General features: G+C 45.3%; 1 protein-coding gene across 7 annotated transcripts in view; it reads right to left on the reverse strand.

Annotated features, from left to right (window-relative positions):
• Positions 1 to 26,671, reverse strand: part of MSH5 (mutS homolog 5) — a 1,532,005-nt gene that overhangs the window by 501,074 nt on the left and 1,004,260 nt on the right. The window lies entirely within an intron of this gene.

Raw genomic sequence — 26,671 nt, forward strand, 5'->3', positions numbered from 1 at the left:
GCAGTTGGCTTAATCCTGTGTGGGTGGATGACTTCCCTCCCTACATCTCTTTGTGCCCCTCCTTGAACCCCTCTTACTCCTCCATAATCCAATCCCCTTTAGTAAATCTGTCTCTTTTCCTGCCCACTATACTGTGCCCGATGTCTGGAGGGCCAAAAGTCAAAGGAGCTAATATATATGATATTCTTGCTGAACCGACAATAAAAAAGTCTGGTGCAGAATCTTCCCTGAGAAACAGAGGGTCCTCATCTGGCACCTTGTACTTTCTAAAAGACATTATTGACTATAGGTTTGCTGCATAGCAGGCCTAAATAGACTATGTACCAGTAAAAGTAAAGGGCTTGAAGATGTTGGTGCAAGATCCTGAATATGACTGATGTTAAAGTAGTAGGAATGGACATGGCAATTTCATATTTGCTGCTCCTAACACATCATTGAAGGTCATAAGGTTGTCAACTGGTGAGACTCTTGTTGGAGGTTTGTCTGTTACAGTAGGGGAGTAGTCTTCGATAGAAGAATGGGAAGTGGTTTTCTTAGATGGCGTGCATGGTCTATGACAACAGAGTGACCTCATGCTTAATCTTCTACTCGATCTTCTGGATCGAGAGCAAGTTCAAAACCTCCCTATAAATGTTCCTCTAGATCTCAACTTTGATAAGGTGCATGAATGTAGGAAGTTGGCTCTGTATATGCTATACCAAAGTAAGGTATAGTGTGCACAGAGTCCAGGGAGTTCCCAGGGGTATATCAGAGGCTAAGTTAGGTAAGTAATAACAGCTCTCTTGGTGGAGTTGTGGGCAAGCAGTTAGGCATATCCAGGGGGTGTGTTAAGCATTTATTGTATTCACTCACGCAAGGAATAATTACACACTCTCAGAGACGGAATTCAGACCAATTGGGTAAGTTTCAAAAATATATACTTGTATTTTATTTCTAGAACCAAGCAGGATTTGGTACAGGTAGTTAAAATGTACTTTCAATTTACACAGACATGCAATTGGGAATGGATTTGCAATTGTTACTGGTTGGTATGGTTTTGAAAAGCAGGTTATATTACACAGTAATTACATTTAAATACTTTTTGATTACTTTCAGAATACATTGATTACAGGAGGAGGTTTTCCTAGATTCCACACCTAAGGATCTCACAATACAAGGTAAGTAAGACTTTTCTTTGCTTGAGTTATAGTTACTGTTTTCCCCCTACAAAACAACAGTTCAACACCTTTAGGCCCAAAATCTCATAACATGGGTTCCTATGGAAGAAATGGTTATCGGTTTCACAGGTAAGTAAAAGTATTACAAGTGAGAGTTTTGGGGGTTAGGACCAAGTTTTCCCCAAGGTCTAGGTAGGCACTCAAGTTGCACCACCAGCAGCACTGGGGCGTCCAGGTGCAGATTGCAGGGGCCCAATGTTAACCAATGGGGCTAAAGGGCCTATTGGTTAGTGACTGCTTACGAGCAGGCCACTCAGGTGTGGGACCAAAGCTCCTGGGGTTAAGGTGAGCACTGTAGGGACCAACAATCAGCACAGGTGCTGCACCGCCAGGGGCACAGGTGCAGCTCGGTGCAAGGTGCCAAGAAGAAATTAGGGACCCTGTGATTCTCAATGGAGACCTTTGTTTCAGGAAAGTTGCTGCAGGCTAGGGCAAGGCGACCACTGGCTGGAGAGGTAAGTTGGGTTGTTGGGAAAAACCTCGACACCGTCGAAAGGCCCACCAAAGGGCGTGGGCATCGGGTTCAGGGGTGTCTTTTGGCATCGGGTCTTCTTACCAGCTCCGGTCGCGCTTAGCGGGACCCTTCAGGCTGAGGCTGCAGACGTCGGCTTGAAGCTTGAAGGAGGTCGGGATCACCAGATTCCAGGTCAGGTTCGCTGGGGACACCTCCTCATGTTGTTGGGCCACTTGGGCCAAGGGCGTTGGGTACAGAGTGGTGCAGAATCGAGGAGTCGCCGGAATCTTGGTTCATCACCACCATCATCATCATCTGTTGACAGATGGATCCTCTTGAGGGGGCATGGCAATGCAAGATTGTGCGCGTCATTCATGTAGTAGGTGGAGGAGTCATATGGTCTGGTGACTTAGGTGCAGGTGGTTGTTACACTTCACCTGGTGTTGGAAAGAGCTTGTAATAATCTTGAAGCATGCTTTGTAGATTTCACACTAAAGCAGGCTTGGTGGTGGTGGAGGAGGAACATAAGGATGGTAGTGCTCCACATAGTGGTGCCTTTGATAAATGGGCTCTTAATAATCATCTTTCTCCTCTTCATCTTGATATTTCACGTGTAACTCTGAGGGGCTTTGAACTGCACCAACAATGTCTTAATCTTCTGAGTCTGGCAGATCCAAATAATGGCTGGGTGAGAGTTGGGACACATTATTAGAAGATGTGTATTCAGGACAAATACTTTTTGGAGATGGCAAAAGTCTTGTCGACGAGGTCGTCAATGGGAACATAAACACTGTGGTCAACAACAGCATTGGTGGCCTCTTCTGTTTGTATTTTAATGACGGTGACGAGGATTTCTCAGATGGTTGCATCGTCGATGAGGCCGATAGCAGTACTGCCGTCGGTGTAGGCACAGTCTTCGTCAACATCACTGTCGTCGTCAACGAGGCTGACATCATCGATGGGAGTAGTCTTCGTTCACGAGGTAATCTTTGTCGACCCGGATACCGTAGTCAACTACGTCATTAGCGTGATGGTTGTCGACATTGAAAGTGACCTGATCTTAGGTGCCATCTACAATGATTTCGATCGCATTGATGCGTCAACTACATTTTTCAAGTCCGTTTAATCTTTGTTTAAACTGGTTCAAAAGAAGATGCAGGTGCAATATCAATGCTGTAGATGGAGTAGAGGGCTCAGATTTAAAGTTTGAAGAAGCCCTTTTGTTTTTTCCTCATGGGAGGCGCCTTGTGTTGATCCATGAAGTGTCTTTTTAATGGCTTTCTTGCTTGTGTGAGGGGACTCATAGTGAGACCTTTCCCTCCTCTTGGAAGTCGGTGAGGAGACAGAACACTCTACTTTCCTCCTCAGAACGAGAACAGTTTTAGATTTAGGTTTATGAAACGATAATAAAAGTCTTCCCTCACGGTCCTAGATGGTCTTGGTAAAAAAAGTTCTGCATATTTAGCAGTCTCTCGCCTTGTAGGATAGATTAAGGCAAAAAATACATTCTGTATGAGGATCTTTTGAATAAAGTCTTTTCTTACCACAAGAGGCAAAACGGTCTAAAGACTAGTTCTGACATACTGGAACAGAGAGAAATCAATTTGGAAAACACAAAATCTGTAAAACTGATCAGCGATCAGATACACCCGCACACATGACATGCATTGAAAATCTGAGGGAAGATATCTCTGTTGGGAATGTTCTATGGGTGCTGTCGCCTGATTGTTCATTGCTTAACTTTGGTCCTTTTTTAAAAAGTTCAAAGATAGCCTATTATACTGATACACACAGCTTTAGTATTGTACCGTTGGACTCCCACTTTGACGACAGAGAATGATTCAGGTATGTGAATCTATGAAAGATACCCCAATACTGGAGAAGGGTGACGATAAACCCGCTGAGATTTACCCTCCAGAAATGACTTTAGCCAAGAGAAGGCCTTGCCTTGTATACTAGCTGCACTAAGATAGTTAAGATGTTAAGATAAGATATCTGGGGCTCTGTGAAAAGTCTAAATCCTAAGAGAGAGTCTTGCAGCTCTCCAAGAACTTCTGAAGATTAAGGAACAGAAGGGAATAATGAAAGTATTATTCATGCAGTGAGATGAGGAGGAACCGAGGGAAGTAAGATAACACAGCGGCTCCACCAGCTTTGGGGGCACAATTTCCTGGGGCTACTCTCAAGCTATTCAGCCGCCCAGAACAGTTCTTCATCTCTCTTTTAAATCCAGGATTGGAATTGACAAGCATCTATGTCAGTATACTGCAATATTGACCTCAATATTGATCTGTCACCCCATACCCTCCCTCACCACCCCCCACATATCACTCGATGCATTCAATCATGACCCATAGCCCGGTTCGCTGTTCCACTAATGGGACAAACACACAAATTCACTACACCTCTCTTCTGACCTGCAGCACCCCATGCTACTTAGGTCTCGCCTGCGCTGCAGTGCGAAAGCACTGCCATCGCTTTGCGAGGCATGCAGTATACACTGTAGTGGGGGAAGCTCTGTTTAAGCTCCGCCCACTCTCCGCCAATCTTTTGGATTGGCTTAGATTGTGAAAGCTGCCTTCTGATTGGATTTTAGCTTGTTAGTCCCTCCTCCTGACGGCAATGTTCTAATTTGTATCCTTCCAGGGCTATCATCCTCTTTACTTGAAAAACAATTTTGTTACTGTGGCTCACCCCCTTCCCTTTTGCAATCCATGAGTTTTGGGGCAACCCGCACTCCCGTTCATGCCTTTTTGCCCGCCCGCACTCCCGTTTTAAATGCAATAGGACTCGCGTAAATGCGCGTTCTATTGCATTGCAAATGCTTGTTTTTAAAGTAGTCCCTCCAAATGTCAGCAGCAGTTGCCTGTTCGTGGGCGGCAGTGCGCGTCACTTCCGCCTCGCTCGAGCCTCCCTGCAGCCCACACCTTTGTTTAAATATACATTTTACAGCAGCTGCCCAGCAGTATTGAAAGCGAAAGCGCGCACAAAGTGCTTTGTTTATATTCGGCATGCTGTGCGCACTTTCCCTTCCAATGCTGCAGTAACACTTGTGACCTCTTCTTTCCTCTCACTATTGCGCACCTGCTGTCTCCTTCACAGACACCCACACAGATTCTGTTGCATTAGTCTCTCCCCCTTGCGCTCTGTGCTTTTTGCCCTGTGTCACTGTTGCTGCTACCTGTGTTCACACGTAGAAAGGCTGGTGTGGTTACAAGCTCAGCTGGTTGACACACTGTAGCTCACAGCCCACCCACCTCTCGAGCGCTGCACATTGCATTCAGTTCAATATCTATCCATACTAATATTATAAAGAGAGAGCCCAAACCTTTGAGGTGGGTAATCTCAGTAACCACAGCACCAATCACAACACCCAATACAGCGTTGGAAAGGGCAGTTGCAGCAGAAGGACATAGGCTATGCAGACGGCCACCATATACATTTTTTTTTAAATTGTTTTTATTAACTTTTCAAGAAACAGTGGTGTTCATCACAATCATACAGTGCAAGACATACAATTGTACCGTAGGACACCATATACATTTAAAAGGTAAAAGAACCGTGCCAGCAAAGTAGTCCCTTGTGGGCGTGTCTGCATTGTGCTGTGGGCGTGGGCTGGGGGCGTGACTAACGCTGGGGGCGTGTGTCCGCCCTTCATGCCATGTGAGTTGTACATACAAGAGCCAATTACGTTGCTGCATAGCATCAAGGGGCATGCTGGGGGCGTGACACGCTGGGGGCGTGTGTCCGGCCTTCATGCCATGTGAACGCAATTGCGCCGCATCAAGGGGCACGCTGGGGACGTGAGAAATGCTGGGGGTGTGTGCTACATTCCGCCCTTCGTGCCATGTCGGTCGTACATTAATCAGAAGATCGTCTGCTGTGGCCGTGTGCTGGGGGCATGACAAACGCGTTCAGCTGGAGGCCTGGTAAATAACATTACTGCAGCCTCTCCTGCACGCTGTTACTGAACTCTCTCATTCAACGAAATTAGACGCGCCTGCTCCCATCAACCAGGGCTCTAGCCGGGCTCAGGCGGCGGATCAGTACACTTATTACACGCGCCTGATGACATCAACCAGGGCTGCAGCTGGGCCTCAAGCGGGGGAACACGTAAATGAGCGTGTCTGCGGGAACAATTACTGCAGCCTCTCCTACTCGCTGTCACTGTACTCTCTCATTAAGCGGATTTACCCGCGGCTGATAACTCTCTCATTCAACGACATTACACGTGCCTGCTAACATCAACCAGGGCTGTAGCCGGGCTCAGGCGGCGGATCACTACACCAATTACACGCGCCTGCTAACATCAACCAGGGCTGCAGCTGGCCCTTCTCCGTCCCTATTCTAATGAAACAAAAAATGTTGTCTACCGCGAGATTTTAAAATAAATTGCCCTTGCCAAATACACACATTACACACATTCTATTTCATACCCGGACAACGTCGGGACGGGCTGCTAGTACTAATATAATAAAGAGAGAGCCCAAACCTTTGAAGCGCGTAATCTCAGGAACCACAGCACCAATCACAACACCCAATACAGCATTGGAAAGGACAGTTGCAGCAGATGGATATAGGCTATACAGCTGCCACCATATACATTAGAATCGTAAAAGAACCTTACCGGCAAAGTAGTCTCTTGTGGGCGTGGGCGTTCTGCTCGGGGCGTTGTGCTGGGGGCGTGTGCATAAAGCGATGGGCGCGGCATTCCAACATTATAACGGCATTCCGAAAAACAAAGCGTTCACACTCGTTCCTTGTGGGCATATGCATTCATACAGCGATGGGCAAGGCATTCGCGCGGCATTCGTGGGAAATGGGCTACAAATCCTGGATGCATTATGGAGCCGCCTGTCAGGATTCCCCGGCCGCTGGTAGATCACTGCCTGCAGTCCGAGTCTGTAATGGGCTCGAAAACTACAATACCCATGATCCGTAGCGCGGCGCGCCGGAATGACGCTATGCGACCGGAAGGGAATATCTTGGCACTCTCGGAGAGAAATGCTGCCGATTATTCCTCCCGGCGAGCATGAGTGAGTGCTCGTGTTTCCTGTTCCAGCACATTTCAGACTGCATCCGGTGTTCCATGTATCACTGCTCAAACCGGCGAGGTGTCCCCGTACTAAAACCCCTGCACCTGTGAGAGTACAACAGGATGTGGAGTACGAAGTTCGGTGCATCTTGGATGCACGTAGAGTGCGGGGCAAGCTCCAGTACTTGGTGTCGTGGAAAGGATATGGACCAGAGGAGGACTCCTGGGAGCCTGTAGGTGCTGTACATGCCCCGAGACTGGTGCGGAAGTTCCACCTGTCGCATCCTGGCAGTCAGTGACTTTGAAAGAGGGGGTGTCCTGTCAGGATTCCCCGGCCGCTGGTAGATCACTGCCTGCAGTCCGAGTCTGTAATGGGCTCGAAAACTACAATACCCATGATCCGTAGCGCAGCGCGCCGGAATGACGCTATGCGACCGGAAGGGAATATCTTGGCACTCTCGGAGAGAAACGCTGCCGATTATTCCTCCCGGCGAGCATGAGTGAGTGCTCGTGTTTCCTGTTCCTAGTCGGTGCTTGTTGCGGTGGGCTGAGGTAGGCTCACATCATTGGTTCACCGGACCATTGGATTACTTTGGAGGGGCTTAGGTAGCGCCCGTGTTTGTATCATCTGGGAGCCCGCGTCCTGGTGATTTCGAGGCGACTCCACCGGTGTTTCACCGGACCTTTGGATTACTTTGGAGGGGCTTAGGAAGCGCCCGCATCGAGAGTGGAGAACGTCGCCTCAGGTTTCCTCTGGTTTGGGGGGGGTGCTTGTCTCGTGTACATTTCTGGCGAAAACTACTTATTTCTCCCTGCTCTACCAAACTAATTAGGAGTTGGATCCTCCTATCCCTGCCGGACACCTAGGTTTAGGTGCCGCTTGATGCAATAGGAAGTTCAGTCCCTGCTTGCGCTTACAGAGACGTATCTGCATAGACGCTGGGTTTACTACATTTGTTTTGTGCTGGGCAACGTTTCATTTATTGGTTTATTTCAGGAACATACATTGCTATACTCCATGTAGGTGGTATCTGAAAACGTGTAGGGTGTTAGACACTTACGCTTTCTGCTCTGACCCTTGACTTTGTTCTTCATTTATCCACCTCGGAGGGGAAATTAGTTACAGAAACTGTATTGAAGTTATTTGGAAAAGAGTGATAGGTGATTATTTATCTTGGGGCTTTCAGGTCTTCTTCATTCCCATTTGGGTAGGTGTACCTACATATCCTATTTCATTTGAACGCTATTACCAGAGGTGGAAAGAAAGTGGCATATTTATGTTTTCATTTGTTATTTCTTTAAGTAGGAGAACCGGGGAATTGAGAAGACGCCCATTCTATTACTCTTTGCTTCAGCAGACCTGTAAGATAGTTCAGGTGAGGAAAAGCGTAGCTTATTGTGTGGATAGGTTATCAGCCTAGGGTTACAATCCCACTCATCCCATGCTTTATATATTTACAGGTTTCCAGTTCCAGCCGCCCAGCTGTTCCCCTCCGGACCTATCTTTTTTCCCCCGCTTGATCTCCTTAATAGTCTGCGAACTTGATAGCCAGACTTGGGATGATCTAGAGGAGTGATGTATTCCTATAGGTTCTGTATTGATCCCCCTATTCCTGACCCTATTCTGGTTAACAAGTTAACTAGCAGCCATCCCATGAGGCAGAAAACCCCCATGATGCAGGAACCGTTATCTGATAAAGCCACACTACGGCACAGGAACGTGTTATCTGATTAGGTCATAACGCTTGCCATCTAATTAGACAAGCGATATTCCTCCAGCCCCTGATAAGGCATACGGAGTTCTCAAAACAAATCAAACCTATGACAGACCTGGGAAAAACCCTGCGGCCATTGTTTTGATTTCACCGAGAACTTCAGCAAAAGAATGTGCTAACGACCAGGTCGTATGACATCCTTATTGACGTATCTATGTCCATCCTTACGTCAATCTCGGCACCTTAAAGGTATAAATATTACCGATATTGCCCTATGCAAACACACGCGGTGGGGACGAGATCGGAGCAGCCAGACTTGCCGAAGCCCAGAGCAGAGCAGACCCCGCTGGCGCAGCCCCGCCTTCCTGACGCGCTGAGAACGAGACGCTGCTTTTCTCCTGCCGAGAAAATCCAGCTCCGGCGCTTCCGGGTAGCCCTCGCAGGCCGCCTGGAATATCGAGACCAGAGACGAGAGATACCATCCCTCATTCATCCTAGATTCCAGGTACAGAACTGAATAACCCCTCACAGAGAATTCTTTAGTCAGTCACTTGGCAAAACAAACTTAACTTAAACTGTAACTTTCTATTCCCGCCCACGTATTAGGCTTAGGTCAGGTACACGGGGTAGGCGTAGTTAGAAACACCAGTTGAGTACGATTAGTCAAATGTAAATGTGTATGTATTCATTTTATTCATTTTAAACCTTCATATGGCTTAGAAACCATATCAATGTTTTTACAGTATTATTTTATACTTCTGCTTTTATTGTATGCACTTTACTTAACCATAAGTATTGCAATAATATCGATCCATTTCTCTTGTATGAGAAAAGAGACTGATCAATAAAAAACATCTTTTATTGAACACGCCCGTCTCTTCCTTTTCTCTACAATCTGGTGAGACTAAGAATGCACGTACTGACTGAGTAAAATAAGTCGTCTTTTGTTTTCACACGACTCTAGAGATACACTCTTGATTAGGGGAGAGCAAAGTTGTCATGTTCTATGGTTGTCAGAAACTAAATCCCTTCTTGTCTATCCAGGGAGGTTCAACTCCTCCTTGCCTATTCGAGAAAGTTTCTAGTGAACTCTGAGCTAGCTGGCAAAACCCAAAACTTTAAGTCTAATATCGACAGTAGTAGACCTAGTTAACGTCTGGTCTAGGCCTATATTATTGAAGGTATTATTCCAATGCGCAGAGCCTATTGGGATAATAGGAACTACACTACATGGCGCCCAACGCGTTTGGAAGGGCGATAAAACTAACGTAAGACATTTAAAGTAACTCAGTCGTGCTTTTTCACTCAGACCCCTTTTCTCCCATAATACTCCAAAGACGTCTGGAGTGGGTAAAAGGTAATATCCGCCAGATCTCGCAGGAGGAAACTCCTATGTATGGTTCTTGGTTTAGTCAACGTTGAAGGATACACTGTTCCAAAATATTGTGCATCTAATCTTTGTTTCCATAAGAAACCTGATCTGCAAACAAACTAAATAACCTTCCTGTCGGTAAAATGGTAGACAGTGATGAAGAAAGAGAGACAGTTAGGATAGCAACTGAACTCGCAGCAGCTGAGAATGCACTGCAAGACGCTGACCCGGATATAATACTCATCCCGGTCATCAAGAGGAAATCTATAACTTTAAAACTTATAGAAAATGGACTGACACCTAGAGGTGGCACAGTCATATTCGTGATTGAGGCACACGAATATCGGCAGACAGAGGTATATTATTCATGGATACATTTTCCAGCAGCAAATGCTGTAACAAAGTACTTCCACTATTACAAAACAGAAGACCCTCCTAATGAGTACACTCCTTTCGAGGAGGTGGAAGTACCACTTAAATTTCAAGAGCATCTGCTCTTATTTAATGGCGCCCTAAAACATAATAATCACATCACCAGGCTCTGTCCATTAGGTAGACCAGGAGCAACGTGGCCGGTCCTAGCCGGATACACACCACATCCAGACATCAATGGGATGTCTCAAGCAGAGCTTTTAACACAGCTAAAACAATTAATAAAATTACATAGACAATTAGTCTATGTAATTAGTATGTGATGCGGACTTCAACAATTCAACCAGCAATTAAAATTCCACAGCTGACCCCTCACCAGGGGAACACAAATAAAATTACACCACAGAACAAACAATCCTGCCTAGGTAAAGTACCAGCTAAACGGGAACAAATACCATTCTGGTTAGCACAAAAAATCACCCAAATAGAGGCGGTGTTCCAGACACCACCCCGTTAGAAAAACACAGGATTCTGACTATCTGTCTTCCAATGGGAATCGCACCACACGTGGAGGACTGTGACACTTGGGGTACAGTCTTTGCTTCCATCTACACAAAAACGCACGGTGTTCCGTCCATTTCGGTAATACCAGATGTGCTAAAACAAATTCAAGACGAATACGGTCCAGAACCCGCTTTAACTCTTGGTATGAAATTACTAAAAGACTTCAAGCAGGTCTCGGCTATATTATTAGCCAACATAAAGGGAGAAGCAGCAAACGTGGCGATCCGCCAGAGGTTAAAGGAGACAGATATAGCAGACCAACCAGCTGAAATTGCCAGAATCATAGAAAAATCCTATGAGGAACTAGGTAGAGATAGTTTAGGTGGAATACCAGTAAAACCACAACTGATTGAAAGTCCTGAAAAAATATTTTTTAATAATAATTCAACATCACAAAAAAAGAGCTGGGATGGAAACAAACAATCCAATCCTAAAGAAAAGAAATTCCAGTCCAGAGGAAGGTCTCCTCGGCGGAGAGAAAAATCTCCGAACCAGAGACACAGGTCACCCCAAAGTGACCCCTCTGGGAAAAGATATAACCTTAGAAATAGGGATAATATAAAGAAGCCTGATAGATATCAAGACATTGATACACGTCCCTCTCAATCTTTTCAGACTTCCTCGCAGAAATCGGAAAGAAAACGACGATCAGAATAAAGAGAAGAGCACGCCAAGTCCAAAGACAAGGAACCTGCTCATCTAAAAAAGAAACTACAATTTCCAAAAAAGAAGGTAGCCAGTATCAAGGTAGTTAACAATGCCGAGAATACTGAGGACACAACTGAAAAACGGAGAATGGGCTCAGACAATGCTAGACAGCGCAGCAGAAGTGAGCATAGCTCGCAAAGTCCTTATGAATCATCTGGAGACAGTGGACACGAATGAATATCTTCAAGTGGAAACTGCAGACACCAGAGTTAGCAAACCTCACAAAATATATGAAATAACTTTACGTATAGAAGGGGATAAGACTAGAAAAATAAGGGGACTGTTTTGGGATAATCTCTCCAAGGGCTATGACATCCTTCTAGCTGAAAAAGACTGGCCACCAGAGTTTGTCAGGGAGTGCCCTCATGGCGAAGAAATAATTATGCCTGCCTTCTCAAATCATATCCCAATTCATAAAAAATACACACTTGCCAGAAAGTGGGCAGTAGCTCAAGCTCCTGCTTTATATAAAAATCATGTAGGATGGGATGAGGACTCTCCTCCTCACAAAATCCAGTTAAAATCACAACCTACTGCACAAAGGCAGTACCCAATTAAGCAAGAAGCTAAAAAACAGGTAAAAGAGATCCTAGATCAATTAGAATACCAGGGGGTGATTGAAACTTGCACCTCACAAATGAACAACCCTTTGTTTCCGGTCTCCAAACCAGACAATTCATATCGTCTAGTTTTGGATTACCGACACCTTAACTCATGTTGCAAAACTTTTGCAGTACAAAACTCGCACAGTGCTGCACTAATGAATAACATAGTGCGCAAAAAATACAAAACAACATTATACATCTCTAATGGATTCTTTTGTCAAAACATAGCACCAGAGAGCAGATATTTGTCTGCATTCTCAATAAATGGCACTCAAAAACAATTCTGTCGGTTAGCCCAGGGGTACAAGAATAGCCCAGGGGTATTCTCAGCGAGAGTAACAGAGTTACTACAAACATATGATGACGAAGCATTATCTTATGTCGATGACATATACTTAACAGATGATGACTTGGATACTCACTTGAAGAGAGTGAACACCATAATACTTGGGTTCGCAGCAGAGGGTTACAAATTCAACTTTAAAAAATCCAGAATTGCCCATCTAACAGTCCTGTTCTTAGGATACGAATTATCAAGTGAAGGCAAAAGCCTGGCTGACAATTTCCTAGAGAAATGTGCCGTACTCCAAGCACCTAGAACACTAAAAAATCTACAGTCAATTCTAGGCTTCCTAAATTTCGGAAGAACATACATTGCAAATTACGCAGAAAGGGTCAAACCCCTTTATGATCTAATAAAACCAGATTTTAAAAGAACTAATTGGACTCAAATACACACAGAAATTTTGAGATCCTTACAAACAGACATGTTAATTAAAACAAAATTAGAAACACGTGATAACACACGCAATCTTGTGATTCGAGTCATCCCAGGAAGATGCGGATTCACATACCTGACCTCTAATGAGGGAGAAAAGGTACCAATTGCATTCAAATCACACTTGTACACAGAAGCTGAAAAGAAATTCAGCATTAAAGAAAACATTGTTCATGCAGTTCAAACCGCAATAGCTAGAGAAAAAGATCAAGCAGACGGTAGACGTATCACAGTCAGAACAGCAGAATCAGCCTTTGAGGCACTAACAACACCTTGTAATTTACCAACAACAACATTGAATCCGGAATGGATACAATGGGTGAATTCAATTACAACGGACAAAGTATACTACTACTTTGATCCAGAACTAAAGGAATTGAAAAATCTAGAATATGAAAGAACATTCCCTCTGCCTATCGACATTCTGCCCTTACGACAATACGCATGTGTAATCTATACAGACGGACAGGCTCAACCCTCCGTTTGGGGAGAACAAGCATACAACCCCACATGTGAGATTACAAAAGAAGTGTGGCGCGGAGGTAAACTAAGACCTCTATTAACAAAAACACACTCAGTAGAAACTAATTCAGAACAACAGACTGAAATAATAGCATTGAAAATGGCGCTAGATAATGCGGATCGCGAATTCCCGACACTTATAGTGTCCGATTCATATTACTGCGTCAAATCATATAACAACGATTTGCAGACATGGATTCAAAACGGTTACAAAGATGACACAGATGCAACAATAAAGCAAAAAATGCTTTGGGAACAAATAGCTCATTTACAAAAAGAACTACCAAAGACTCACGTGACACACTCACTGAGTCATCAGCGTGATGGCGTTCACGTTGCAGGGAATTCATTGGCTGAGACAGCCACAGCGGTAGCAACTAAATCGGCTTCCGTAGCTCGAAAAAAGCGTACAGTGAAGTATATTGACGGTGAAACAGTGCTGGCGGTGAAAACGTCATTAAAAGGCGACTGCTCGGCGCTACCGATCAACTATCCACTCAATTATACATACATAATCGATGCAAACTCCGTCCCTTTTGCTCGAATCCCTGGAGTGGGGGATAGAGTGATTCCAAACATGGACAGGAGAAACTTGTTAATAGCAGACGCACATATGGGCGAGGGTCTCAGACACCTCAAACTAAAAGATTCTCTGGAAGAATTACAATCAAGGTACTGGTGGCCAGGCATGAGCCTGCATCATACCATGTTTGTAAAGAACTGCCCAAATTGTAACAGAAATCGCAGTGGTGAGAGAAACGGTGTAATACCGTGTCGTTTCACTCCAGAAAAGATCAACAGTAAAAAGCAAAGCGTCCGATTAACATATACAGGCTAGTTTCCACTTATAATGTAGATCACCAGCACTCGGCTGACGTCTGGACTGTTATACAAAGATTTGCGAGTCTAAATGGCATATACGCTAGAAGCTTGCTACGTTTGACCATTGTTTTCACTCTAGCCCTCCAGCCTGAGGGGAAACATGGCCAAATGAGCATAGCACAGCGGGACTCTTCTCACTTCCTTCCTGAGGGATACGGGATGGTGTAAAGAAAAAACCAAGGCATAAAGCTATCTATAACAGAAAGGATATTAGGTTCGGGAGCTGGGTGGGTCAAACATCTAATAAGTGTCCAACGTAGTCTAAATAACTTGCCAAGAAATTCTCTGAAGGGATTCAGTCCGTACGAATTATTATTTGGAACTAGGATGTTAGTCTTAGACCTCGACAGTCAGACTTCAGTGGTGAAGGAAAAAAGCTTTGATATCAAAGATCGTTTGGCTGTTTTGCAGGACTTCAACAAAACAAGAAAAGACCTGAGCAACATAAAGTTGAAACAGCAGCCAACAACCACTGAAGAACCACCACCTGTCCCAGCAAGACCTGTCTGGATTCCAAAAGTCGGGGATCTAGTCAGAGAAAAGATCGCGGTAAAGAAGGAATTTGGGCCTTCTTACAGAAAAACAGTTCCTGTCTTGTCTGTCAACGGGACAAGATCAGTTGTACTACCGCCGCTTGCTGGTAAAAAGGAGAACCGAGTTGTATCCATCGACCTGGTAAAACCACAACATGTGGCCGATAACAAATAGTAGGCCAAGTGGACTCCCGAGAAGTAGTAGAACACCAAGATTTGCTACTAACACAGAGGTTCAATCTAAGAGGCTAATCACATTCGAAACGCCTACAGAACTACAACAAGGACTATGCAACAATGCAATGGAACTTAGACCTCTGAAAACCCAAATAAAAACATTTAGCAGAGACACACCAATCTATAATGAAGTAACAAACGACTATGCAAGAAACAGTAATCCTGAAGCAATTGGCAAAATTGACAGAACTGCATCCGGCTACTTCATAAACTTCGATGATTCCTCTGAAGACCTAAGTGAATCAAAAACACAGCCATCAACAAAAACCTTTAAAGATAAAGTTAAAGTACTTTTGAAACAACTGAAAGAAACATATCTGATTTCTCCATGGGTTGAATTTTGGGTGGGATTTGGTGCATTTATCCTCATACTTTGGCTCATCATGATACTAACTTTGGGACGCTTCATTGAGGGAAAATATGCTAAAATGGACACAGCAAGTCAGAAAATCAACTTGATCCTCAAACCACACACATCTTCACACGTCGAGAAAAGAGAACTTTCTTCAGTCAACTTCACAGCCAATCCTATACCAGGTGGGGTAGCGTGGGACAAAACTGACTATGAAATTTATGGTCCGGTTGAAATCCTGAAATATCCACACCAGATTAAGATCTCGTTGAGTGACTTTGTAAAACCGAGCTCATTTGCTGATGATTGGGACTTTGAAAGTATAAATAATATGATGTCTGACTTAGTGATGTCTGCTAAATTTACCAAACATGATTATTTGCAGGGTTCGACAAATTATGATAGTATGTACTGTTATAACCACTATGGTAACCATTTTCTACATAGATCTGCACAACCTAGAAATGTTTTAAATTATAATCAATGGGAACATTGTGCAACCCCTCCGAAAGGAAGCTCAAGAACCGTTTATGACAAATATTCATACTTTTCAGGTTTCAACACAAGTAATGGTGAAACATTTTATTTCAAATTGTCAAATAAGACAGGGACAAAGACCATGATAACAAACACGAAATTGATATATTCAGACTCATTCTTTGAACAAATGAATACTTTTGGTTTTGATTATTGGGACAAAAATGTTGAAGTAAAAAGTGTTTGGGGTACAAAAGAATGGCAAGTACAGGGTATAGAAGCTTTGTTTAGAGCCTGCATGATCCCAGAACAAATTATATTTTTAAATGACACTGTTCAACAAACTACCTGTCTTGGCTTAGCCAAAATCAAAGACTTAAATAAACCGTCTATTCCAAAACCAACAATGAACAGCAATAGCTCTATAGATGAGGAGATAGACGTAAATTATGTATTAAACCAAAACAGAACACATCCTGATTGGAAAAAGTGGTTGATCTGGCCCACAGATACTAATAACTGTCAAGATAGATTCCTGAACAAAACACAGGGGTTCAAAATGACCAGGCCAGACCCTAGATATTCCCAAAGACAACACCCAGGGATAATAACCACCTACAGTGTGGGCAAATTATGCCTTCAGTGGCTACAAACTTCCAATTAAGCAACACCTAACTTTACTTACTGATGGTGCTGACTTGCATGATTTCATTATGGGACCGCGCAAACAGCGTCAGAAACGTTTCATAGCAGCCTCTGTATATGCAGCATACAACGAGGCCTGGAAGGTGACTCAAATTGAGACAGCAGAAAGAATACGGGAAATTGACCGTATTAATTTGGAAAAATCACTTTCTGTAGTGGACAATGGGTTAATGACTCTGTCCTCCAGAATTTTTTCTCTGGACAGCATTGTGTCTTCAGCAATCGACATAATATCGCAAGACTTACTGTTGTTACAACACGGTCAGTCTCAATTGCGTTCTATTGTACAGCTTGGCTGGACGTTACAAAATCTGCGTTCAGGCTATGTGCCTTGGCGTTTAATCAACACAACGTCACTATTCAATATCTTTAACCTTACTGATAAACAAATCAGTATGGCCCAGAAGGGTGCTGATTATACAATCCTGAGCATTGAGAAACTTGAGAGATTACCAGTGACAATGTCAGAACGACCTGTCAGTGAATGGATAATACATGGGATAATTAATATTCCAATATCAACCTTCAGGTTTCAATACTGCCAAAAATATATACAGGCTGGCATGTACGAAAAACTGGGAAAGGGGTACATTAAAACAACATGGAACTTGCCCTATTCACATGCATGTGTCAGTAATAAAGGACAGAAAGTGTTTCTTAGTGGCAATAATTGTGCAATGTCACTAAGCGGTACACTTCTGTGTAATGGAATTAGTTTGCATGGAGCCTGTGAAGGGAACTCAAATAACCTTTCATGTCACCAGCTAGGCGCACCTGCAACAGAGATAGAACCATTCTTTCAAAGACTCTATAATGGGAGTTACATTCTAATTGTAGATCGCAGATGCTGTAGTCTTATGCCCGGGACTCCTTATCTCGTAACTACGACTGCGAAGGTCAAGTGCTGTGGACGCTTATTGTTCCCCAGCTCCCTTCCAGACAGGGAGGCAAGGGCATGGCCCAACTTGAAAATTACTTCTATTCGAATAGATACTTTAAGCAGAATGAAAACAGTGCTTCTTCAGACGCCGACCAGACTCACGTCATCAAAAGAAACGTATGATCTCCTAGTCGCAAGGACGACTGCAGAGATTCATTCCTTATTATCAACTAATTCCCCAATACATTTTGCAGAAATCCTGAATGAAATCTTAAATATTTCTGATACCAGTGGAGTCTCAAAAGTATTTAAGACAGTATTTTCGATGGCATTAACACCATTCAAAGCCATACTGGGTATTTTTCCAGATTTCGTCCATTCTATTTTTGGCGGACTTCCCCTCATTTTGGGACTAATTACAGGAATCCTATTCTTAGTCCTGATATTTCGTTATGGCAAACCATGTCACAGACAAAACACCTGCGACAAGGGAAGAAACAATCCTAGCCATTGGATACCGGGACCGGATATCAAAAGTCCTGGGACTATCCCGGCTTAGAGACCTGAACATGACTTGGTTTCTTTCATTTCGACCAATGTGGCATCGATGTGTTTTACCTGTATTGCGGTGCTTGCTATGCGGAGAAGAATGCGTGTTAGACACCTGTCTGACTCTACAATCAGATGCGCCAATGGATGCAGAAACATTGTTGAGTCCAATAAAGGCTCATACTTTGTGCTGCCCTCAACGGCTACCAATCCTGATGACGGCATTCGTGGAAGCTTCACCACTACGATTAAGGGGTAGTGAAGTTCAAGATGAAAGCAGCATTGATCAGGTACGACCTTCTGTCAGCAATACTATTCAAAACGTCAATGGAGACAATCATGCGCACGAATGCATGGTTACACCTTTTTCCGAGTTAGTGGAACTCTCCCAGGAAGCTGTTGACAACTTTTTCGAGAGTCTAAATGATATGATGTTCTCACCAGAGCAGAAATAGAGACTTTTGAGCGAGCTCGCACACGGCGTTCCCTGAATTTGGCCTTCAACTAGAATAGCAAAATACCATGAACAATTTTCCCTCCAGTTCACGGACAGCAATTTTTTTCAGCAGCCCCGAAATATTTTTTACATATTTTTCGGGACACTTATCTTCTGCTTAAAGTAAGGACTATTCTTAGAGAACTAAAATTTCCATTTTTAGATACTTTATGGACATTAGCTGCCCGCTGGTATGTTCATAATTATTTTATTCTGTGATGGAATGGTCTCGAAACTTTTTTCTGTATTAAGAGCCATTTCATGTGTAAATTCTCATATACAAATTAGTGATAATGTATAGATATGCGTGATTACTTTAGCATTATTCTGCAGCTTGAGTGCATATATTACATATGACCGTTTTTCCGTATATTTGATGATTTCAAAATGCATTTATGTATTTTGGGGTGGTAAGGTATACACGATACTCTACAGTATGTTTTACTATGCATAGATTCGTAAATATGTCCATAGTTAGCGTGGAGTGGGTGTGATGTATTCCTATAGGTTCTGTATCGATCCCCCTATTCCTGACCCTATTCTGGTTAACAAGTTAACTAGCAGCCATCCCATGAGGCAGAAAACCCCCATGATGCAGGAACCGTTATTTGATAAAGCCACACTACGGCACAGGAACGTGTTATCTGATTAGGTCATAACGCTTGCCATCTAATTAGACAAGCGATATTCCTCCAGCCCCTGATAAGGCATACGGAGTTCTCAAAACAAATCAAACCTATGACAGACCTGGGAAAAACCCTGCGGCCATTGTTTTGATTTCACCGAGAACTTCAGCAAAAGAATGTGCTAACGACCAGGTCGTATGACATCCTTATTGACGTATCTATGTCCATCCTTACGTCAATCTCGGCACCTTAAAGGTATAAATATTACCGATATTGCCCTATGCAAACACACGCGGTGGTGACGAGATCGGAGCAGCCAGACTTGCCGAAGCCCAGAGCAGAGCAGACCCCGCTGGCGCAGCCCCGCCTTCCTGACGCGCTGAGAACGAGACGCTGCTTTTCTCCTGCCGAGAAAATCCAGCTCCGGCGCTTCCGGGTAGCCCTCGCAGGCCGCCTGGAATATCGAGACCAGAGACGAGAGATACCATCCCTCATTCATCCTAGATTCCAGGTACAGAACTGAATAACCCCTCACAGAGAATTCTTTAGTCAGTCACTTGGCAAAACAAACTTAACTTAAACTGTAACTTTCTATTCCCGCCCACGTATTAGGCTTAGGTCAGGTACACGGGGTAGGCGTAGTTAGAAACACCAGTTGAGTACGATTAGTCAAATGTAAATGTGTATGTATTCATTTTATTCATTTTAAACCTTCATATGGCTTAGAAACCATATCAATGTTTTTACAGTATTATTTTATACTTCTGCTTTTATTGTATGCACTTTACTTAACCATAAGTATTGCAATAATATCGATCCATTTCTCTGGTATGAGAAAAGAGACTGATCAATAAATAACATCTTTTATTGAACACGCCCGTCTCTTCCTTTTCTCTACAATCTGGTGAGACTAAGAATGCACGTACTGACTGAGTAAAATAAGTCGTCTTTTGTTTTCACACGACTCTAGAGATACACTCTTGATTAGGGGAGAGCAAAGTTGTCATGTTCTATGGTTGTCAGAAACTAAATCCCTTCTTGTCTATCCAGGGAGGTTCAACTCCTCCTTGCCTATTCGAGAAAGTTTCTAGTGAACTCTGAGCTAGCTGGCAAAACCCAAAACTTTAAGTCTAATATCGACAGTAGTAGACCTAGTTAACGTCTGGTCTAGGCCTATACTATTGAAGGTATTATTCCAATGCGCAGAGCCTATTGGGATAATAGGAACTACACTACAGGAGGGCCCCCTTTATAGCATCAATCCAATCCTGAGGAACAACAACGAAAGACCTGACACTGCCACACACCACAACAGATTGCTACGGTGCTCAGGTGGGGGCTGAGGTGAGTCAGCGTACCAGCGGTGCTCAGGCGGGGGCTGAGGAGAGTCGGCGTACCAGCAGTGCTCAGGCGGGGGCTGAGGAGAGTCGGCGTACCAGCGGGGAAAAAAACCCCAAAACAGGCTGCTCTTTCACACATGCGCGGCGTCGTGTGCACGCTCTCACGCTCTGAACTCTCAAGAGGCCGAGGAGAGTCAGCGTAACAGCGGGGATACCCGGACAACATCGGGACGGGCTGCTAGTACTAGATAAGGATTAGTTCCTTACCTGAAATCCTAGTTCTCTTCCAGGGGTATACTCATTAAAGTCATAAGCACTGAATAATCTCCGCCCATGAGCGGGAACCCGGAACATATAATAATATATATATATATATATATTTGTGTAAATACATATAATAGTAGTACATAGTACTAGACAAATTTTACACATATATATGTATAACCAATAAAAAATGCAGGTCAACAAACCCCATAGGCTAATAAAGCCATAATTACATATTTTCTGCAGTATGAAAATAAATCATATAAATAATGCAATAAAAAGGCATGTGTGAGAAGTTGGCCTGATATGCAGTGCTCACTATTCTAGTGATCACTATGTATCAGTCCAAACAACCCTTATTGATGATTGGTTGTAAGTCAACCTTATAGACCAGCTATCCTAGTAGCATGGATACGAGCAGTCTAAGGCTAAGACTCTAGAGGGCGTGTTAAGCCAGCTGTTTTACCATCACATTACCCCTTGAACACCAAGTGAAAGGACACCACACAAGTTGTTATGAAAATAAACAGATATTTATTTATAACAAGACTACCCTGAACTCTTTATGAGTCAGGGAGCTAAGCACACAACAAAACTCTTACGAAAATACTTTAAGTCGCACAATTTACACAAATGCCCTAGGGGCACGAAAAACCATATACACAGTAAGTGGAATGCGAACTTGCTAGCAGGTAAGTAATACTTTTCTAGACTTAGGAATCGCTAGGCCTACAATTCTAAACACTGGGATTAGATGCAGGAGGCCTGTGGACGTCGTGTGCAGAGTGGGAACTCTCACGCGCAAGGCGGGAAAAAGTCTATGGAGGCTAGCAGTTGCAAAGTTACTGTGCTCGGGCGAACCCGACTAGGTGGATCAAAAACGGGAGTGGATCCGAACACTTAGGGTGTTGGACTATGCTGGAGCACCGGAGTACTCAGGTTACCTAGCCCAGGGGCTGCGGCTGCATAGGGTTGAAGTTGCGTCGGAAACCCACGTTGAAGATCCAGGAGCCTGAAGAAAGAGTTGCTGGCAGGCGGCCAGTGAAGAAAGTTCGGAGTGATCCAAGCCTGGATCAGGGAAGAAGAAACCTGTAAGCAGAGGGGACCAAGTTCTGAATCACTAGCCAGTGATTTGAGTGGGCACCAGGATGGCACCGGACGAAGTCACCTCAGCCAGGTGAGTGGGCGCTGCTGGGCTCTGCAGTCTCTCGGACCAGGAGGCGTTGTAGGCGTCCAGGATGGAGGTGCGAGCTGTCCCACGAAGGTACTTGCTGTCGACGTCGCTGGACCCAGGATTGGGCAACAAGTCTTGGCAAATGCAAGGCCCACGCGGTGGACCTAAAATGGCGTCTTGAGTGGACCAGGAGGGTCCAGGGTGCTCCTCTTTTGGAGGGGAGCAAGGGCTAGTCTGGAGCAACCAGACCAGCAGTAGTTGTCGTCGTGGAGCGTCGTGAGGGGGCCACTAGCCAACGGGCAAGCGACCTGGACAACGCGGTGAGCAGCAAAAAGCAGAAGGGCCCCACGCAGATCTCGTGGATGCAGGGGGGCTGAACTTCGGTGCTGGAGCTGCTCAGGGTCGGGGCTTCTCTTACCCCAAAGCACTCAGTCGAGGGTCACTCGGGAGTCGTGCTGGACAAGCGTCGTGCAGTTCTGAAGATGGCCGGTCCCTCGAGGTCTCGTCACACCCACGGATCACAGCTGGGCTGATGATGCAGGTTGAGGTCAGAGGTGCCAGGGAAGCCGGTTCTCGTCGTGCTGGAGCAGTCTTGATCCGAAGGAGAGACTGGCAACAAACCGCGATGCTTGGTTGGTGCCTGCTGCTGCAGGGTGACTACTCCTTAGTCACAAGGGAGAAATCTTGAGAAGAGTCTTGAGTTCCTTCTTGAAGAAAGTAGTTTCAGGATTCAAAGATGATCTGATTTGGAAGGGGGCCAGTTCCTACCTTTATCCTGCAAAAAGGGGCTGGCACGCGACTAAGTCCTGCCCTATGGGTGGGACTAGGAGGGGGGTGGTTACACCCCTCTCCTTTGGCGGGCTTTCCCCAGGCCAGGGGCTGGAGTGCCCCTGGAACTGGTTTCAGCCGGCCTATGCACAGTGAGCACCGGGGTGCCACTTGCAGTCACCTTCCTCTAAAGCCCTGCCTACCTAGGATACACAAAATCCTGTCTGGGACGGTGCTGGCACTCGACATGTTTTGATAAAGCGATACCAGAGTTGGCATATAACCGCGAGGATTATAATGCACTTAAGAGTATATGGTATGCGATATCATGGAAACGGCTAAGGGATGGATCCCGAAAGCCGCAGACAGGCTCAGCTCATGCCAGAGCACCATCTCACACGATTCCAAGCACTCTGCCTTCAGGATTGTCAAGGCCTGCCATAGGAGTGACTGATAGGAGATCTGTGTGTCCATTTAGGTTTAGATATAGGAATACTATATCTACAGCAGAGGGTGAGTACACCACTCTGCCCCAGCTGTCAAGCAGCCAGTTGTGTCTGATTTGGATGGCCAGCCAGGGGTGGCATAATACATGCTGCAGCCCCTGGTAGGCCCTGGTTACACCTATGCCCTGGGTACCTAAGGTACACTGTACAGGGACTGATAAGGTGACTCAGTATCCAATTAGATATGTACCTAGGGTACATGGAATCCATTTTACAGAGAGAGCAGTAGGCCTGGGGTCCTGAATAGCAGGGCCCCAGGTCAACTAAGTCAGAAAACCAGCAAAACACCAGGCAAAAAGTTGGGGGGAACCACAGTCAGGGATCTACCTTCCTACATAACCCCCCCCCCCCAAACGAAAGGAGATAAGGCTATCCTTGCCAGGTAAGCCTATATTGCCTGAGTGGCCATATAAGGAAGTACCAGCACTGGCATGGTTACCCCCTATCTCATGGTCCACTAAGCAATCCCTCACCCTAAGGGTATCTGAGGGTCTCCACCATAGGGAATCTCTACCTGTGGTGTGTTTTGGCAAAGGAAAAGGCTGGTGCTGAAATGGAGTACTGAAGTGAGGCTCCACTAATTTTGGGCTCAGCTTCCTCCAATCATTTTCTACCATAGAGGCCTTTCTTTCCAAGACTGAGTTGTTTCAGGCTCTCAGGGTCAACCTCTGGCTACCTACAGCTGGAGGTTGGGTCCCTCTGTTTGGCTTACTGGAGGGACAGGTCAGGTTTGGGGCCCTTAGGTCCCAGGTCTGGCTGTGCCCAACAGTGTCCATCTGGGGGAGGTCCCTAACTAAATTTAAGGGGGATCCCTCAGGAGTTTGTTTTATTTTCACTTGGCTAGGACTGCTAGCTTCAGTGCCCTTAATCTGCTGATTGGGAAGTTCTTTTGGATAGGGGGCCCTTTGGGGTCCACCACTGGCCTCCCTGACCTCTACAGCCCTGGGCTGACTGAGGCAGGGTAGAGAGGGGCAGGTTACCTGCTCCAGACTGGGTCCCACCTTGGAAGGGTCCACTGACATCAGGGGCTCTGCCAGGCTAGGCCTGACTACCTCTGGGGCAGTTTCTTCACAAGGGGTCAGATCAGTTCCCTGAGGAGGCTGATCCTTTCCTAGAGTCTGGTGGGAGGGAGATTTCTCTTCCTCCTCAATGCTCTCTGTCTGAGTGGAGTGATCCATAGTTTCAGGCTTCACAACACTATCATCTGTCTGAGTTTGAGCTGTGGCCATCACAACTCTCCCAACCTTTTCAGGAGGGGGCTCAGTTTGGGTGTGGGCTGTGACCATCACAGCCTTGACAACCTGTTCTGGGAAGGAAGTTGTCTGAGATTGGGCTGTGACTGGCACAGCCCTCCTGACCTGTTCAGGGAGGACATCTTGGACTGGGGCTGTGGCTATCACTGCCCCACTAACCTTACCATGGATGTTTACCATTTTAGAATGGGTTTCTTGCTCTACTTCAGCCCAGGCTGAGAGCTCTAAATCATTCCCCAGTAGGCAATCTACAGGCAAGTTTGGTGACACTGCCACTCTCTTGTGGCCAGTGACACCTCCCCAGCTGAGATTGACCACTGCCATGGGATGATCTCTCTGTACTCCATCAATATTGGTCACCTGGTATGTGGCACCAGGTAAAAGTTGCCTTGAGGGGACTAGACTCTCAGTCACCATGGTGATGCTAGCCCCGGTATCTCGATAGGCCTCAACTTTTATACCATTGATGAGGGGCTCCTGTCTGTACTTGCCCAAAGTGTTGGGACAAGTTGTGAAGTTGGCAAACCCCATGCCAGTCTCACAGACAAGAGTATCTAAGTTTGGGGACCTGGTTAGGCCAGAGTCCCCAGGAACTCCCAAAGTAAATGCACCCAAATTCTTGGGGGCACTCCCACCACCTGGGGGATTACTACTAGTAGTAACAGGAGGTTTGGGAATGTTACTTGGGGGTATGTTCTCCTTATTGTTATTCTTTGGGCAACTGCTGTCAGTTTTCAAATGACCCACCTGTTTACAGGGATAACAATAAGGTTTCTTCTGGTTATTAGAAGGATTCTGGGACCCCCCCCCCCTCAGAGGATTTTTGGGGCCCTGATGTGGTTTGATCTGGAGATTTATTCCCACCCTTCTCTTGAGGCTTGGTTGATTCCTTTTTCTGGTCACTACCTTGGTTCTTGGGCCTAATCCTGGTTCTGACCCATTTGTCTGCCCTCTTACCCAATTCTTGTGGAGAGGTCAGATCAGAGTCCACCAGCTGCTGGTGTAATAACTGGTTCTGACAATTATTTAAGACTTGCTCTCTCATAATAAGATTATATAATCCTGTGAAGTCAGTAACCTTGCTACCCAGTAGCCAGCCTTCCAAAGCCTTAGTGGCACAATCAACAAAGTCAGACCAGTCCTGAGACTGAGTTTTCTGGGTGTCTCTGAACAGCAACCTGTACTGCTCAGTGGTTAAGCCAAACCCATCAACCAGTGCATTTTTCAGGACCTGGTAATTGTTAGCATCCTCAACTCTAGTAGTGAGGAGCTTATCTCTACCTTTGCCATCAAAGGAGAGCCACAGTATAGCTGCCCACTGACTTTGGGGGATGCACTGTACAGTGCAGGCCCTCTCCAAAGCAGCCATCCATTTCTGGATGTCATCCCCTTGTTTAAAGGGGGGCACTATCTTTGTCAGGTGTTTAGTATCTAAACCCTTCTCTTTTTCTCTTGGGAGATTGCTGCCACCAGTGGGAACTGTCCCACTCATCTGCTGCTCTCTAGCAAAGGCAAGCTTCTCTTTGGCCAGGGCAAGTTCTTCCCTTTCAATCCTCAATTTAGCTTGTCTCATCCTTGCTTCACGCTCTCTTCTCTGAGGGAAGTCAATCTCCTCTGTGGAGAGTTCCTTCTCCTCTGAGAAGAGGCATTAGAGTGCAGAGATCTAATGGAGTCCCTAGAAAGAGATCTATCTCTCCTAACTCCAAGGTTAGGCCTCATCAGGGTCAGTACTGGGGGTCCCCCAGATCCTTGCCCAAGTAGGTCTAAGTTGGCCCTAGTGAGTCTGCTGACTAACTCAGGACCCTTGTTTGCCTCACCCTCAGAGAGTTCCTCAAGATCCTCCTCCTCAACTGCATTTACAGTGTTGTGGAGGTCTGGATCCCCAGTGGTACCCTCTAAGGCTGGCATATTCCCATCTAGCTGAGAAATCTTTCTCGCATCATATGTCTCTAAGAGACCTATCAGAAAGGGAATGGTGGGGTTAGACCCCTGTTTCAGTTTCCTGGAGGTACACACTTGTCTCATCTCCTGGAAACTGAGAGCTGCATATCTTGAAGTGACCTGTGGAGGGTCAACTGCCACAAGGGGAGTCTCAGTAGACTCTCCATGGGTAGACATGCTTTTCTAGTGAGGTGTAAGTGGTGCACTTACCTACACTATTTGTTTGCCTACTGATCCCTTGCTAGAGTTGTAGTTTAGGGTGTGCTAGGCCCTAGGAGCTACAACAGCTGGTTCAGTAGAACTCAGAGTATTCTAAGCTAAGTTATATGTACCTTTAGTACTTATG

This window comes from Lissotriton helveticus, chromosome 5_1 (assembly GCF_964261635.1).
Source record: "Lissotriton helveticus chromosome 5_1, aLisHel1.1, whole genome shotgun sequence".
Classification (NCBI taxonomy): Eukaryota; Metazoa; Chordata; class Amphibia; order Caudata; family Salamandridae; genus Lissotriton; species Lissotriton helveticus.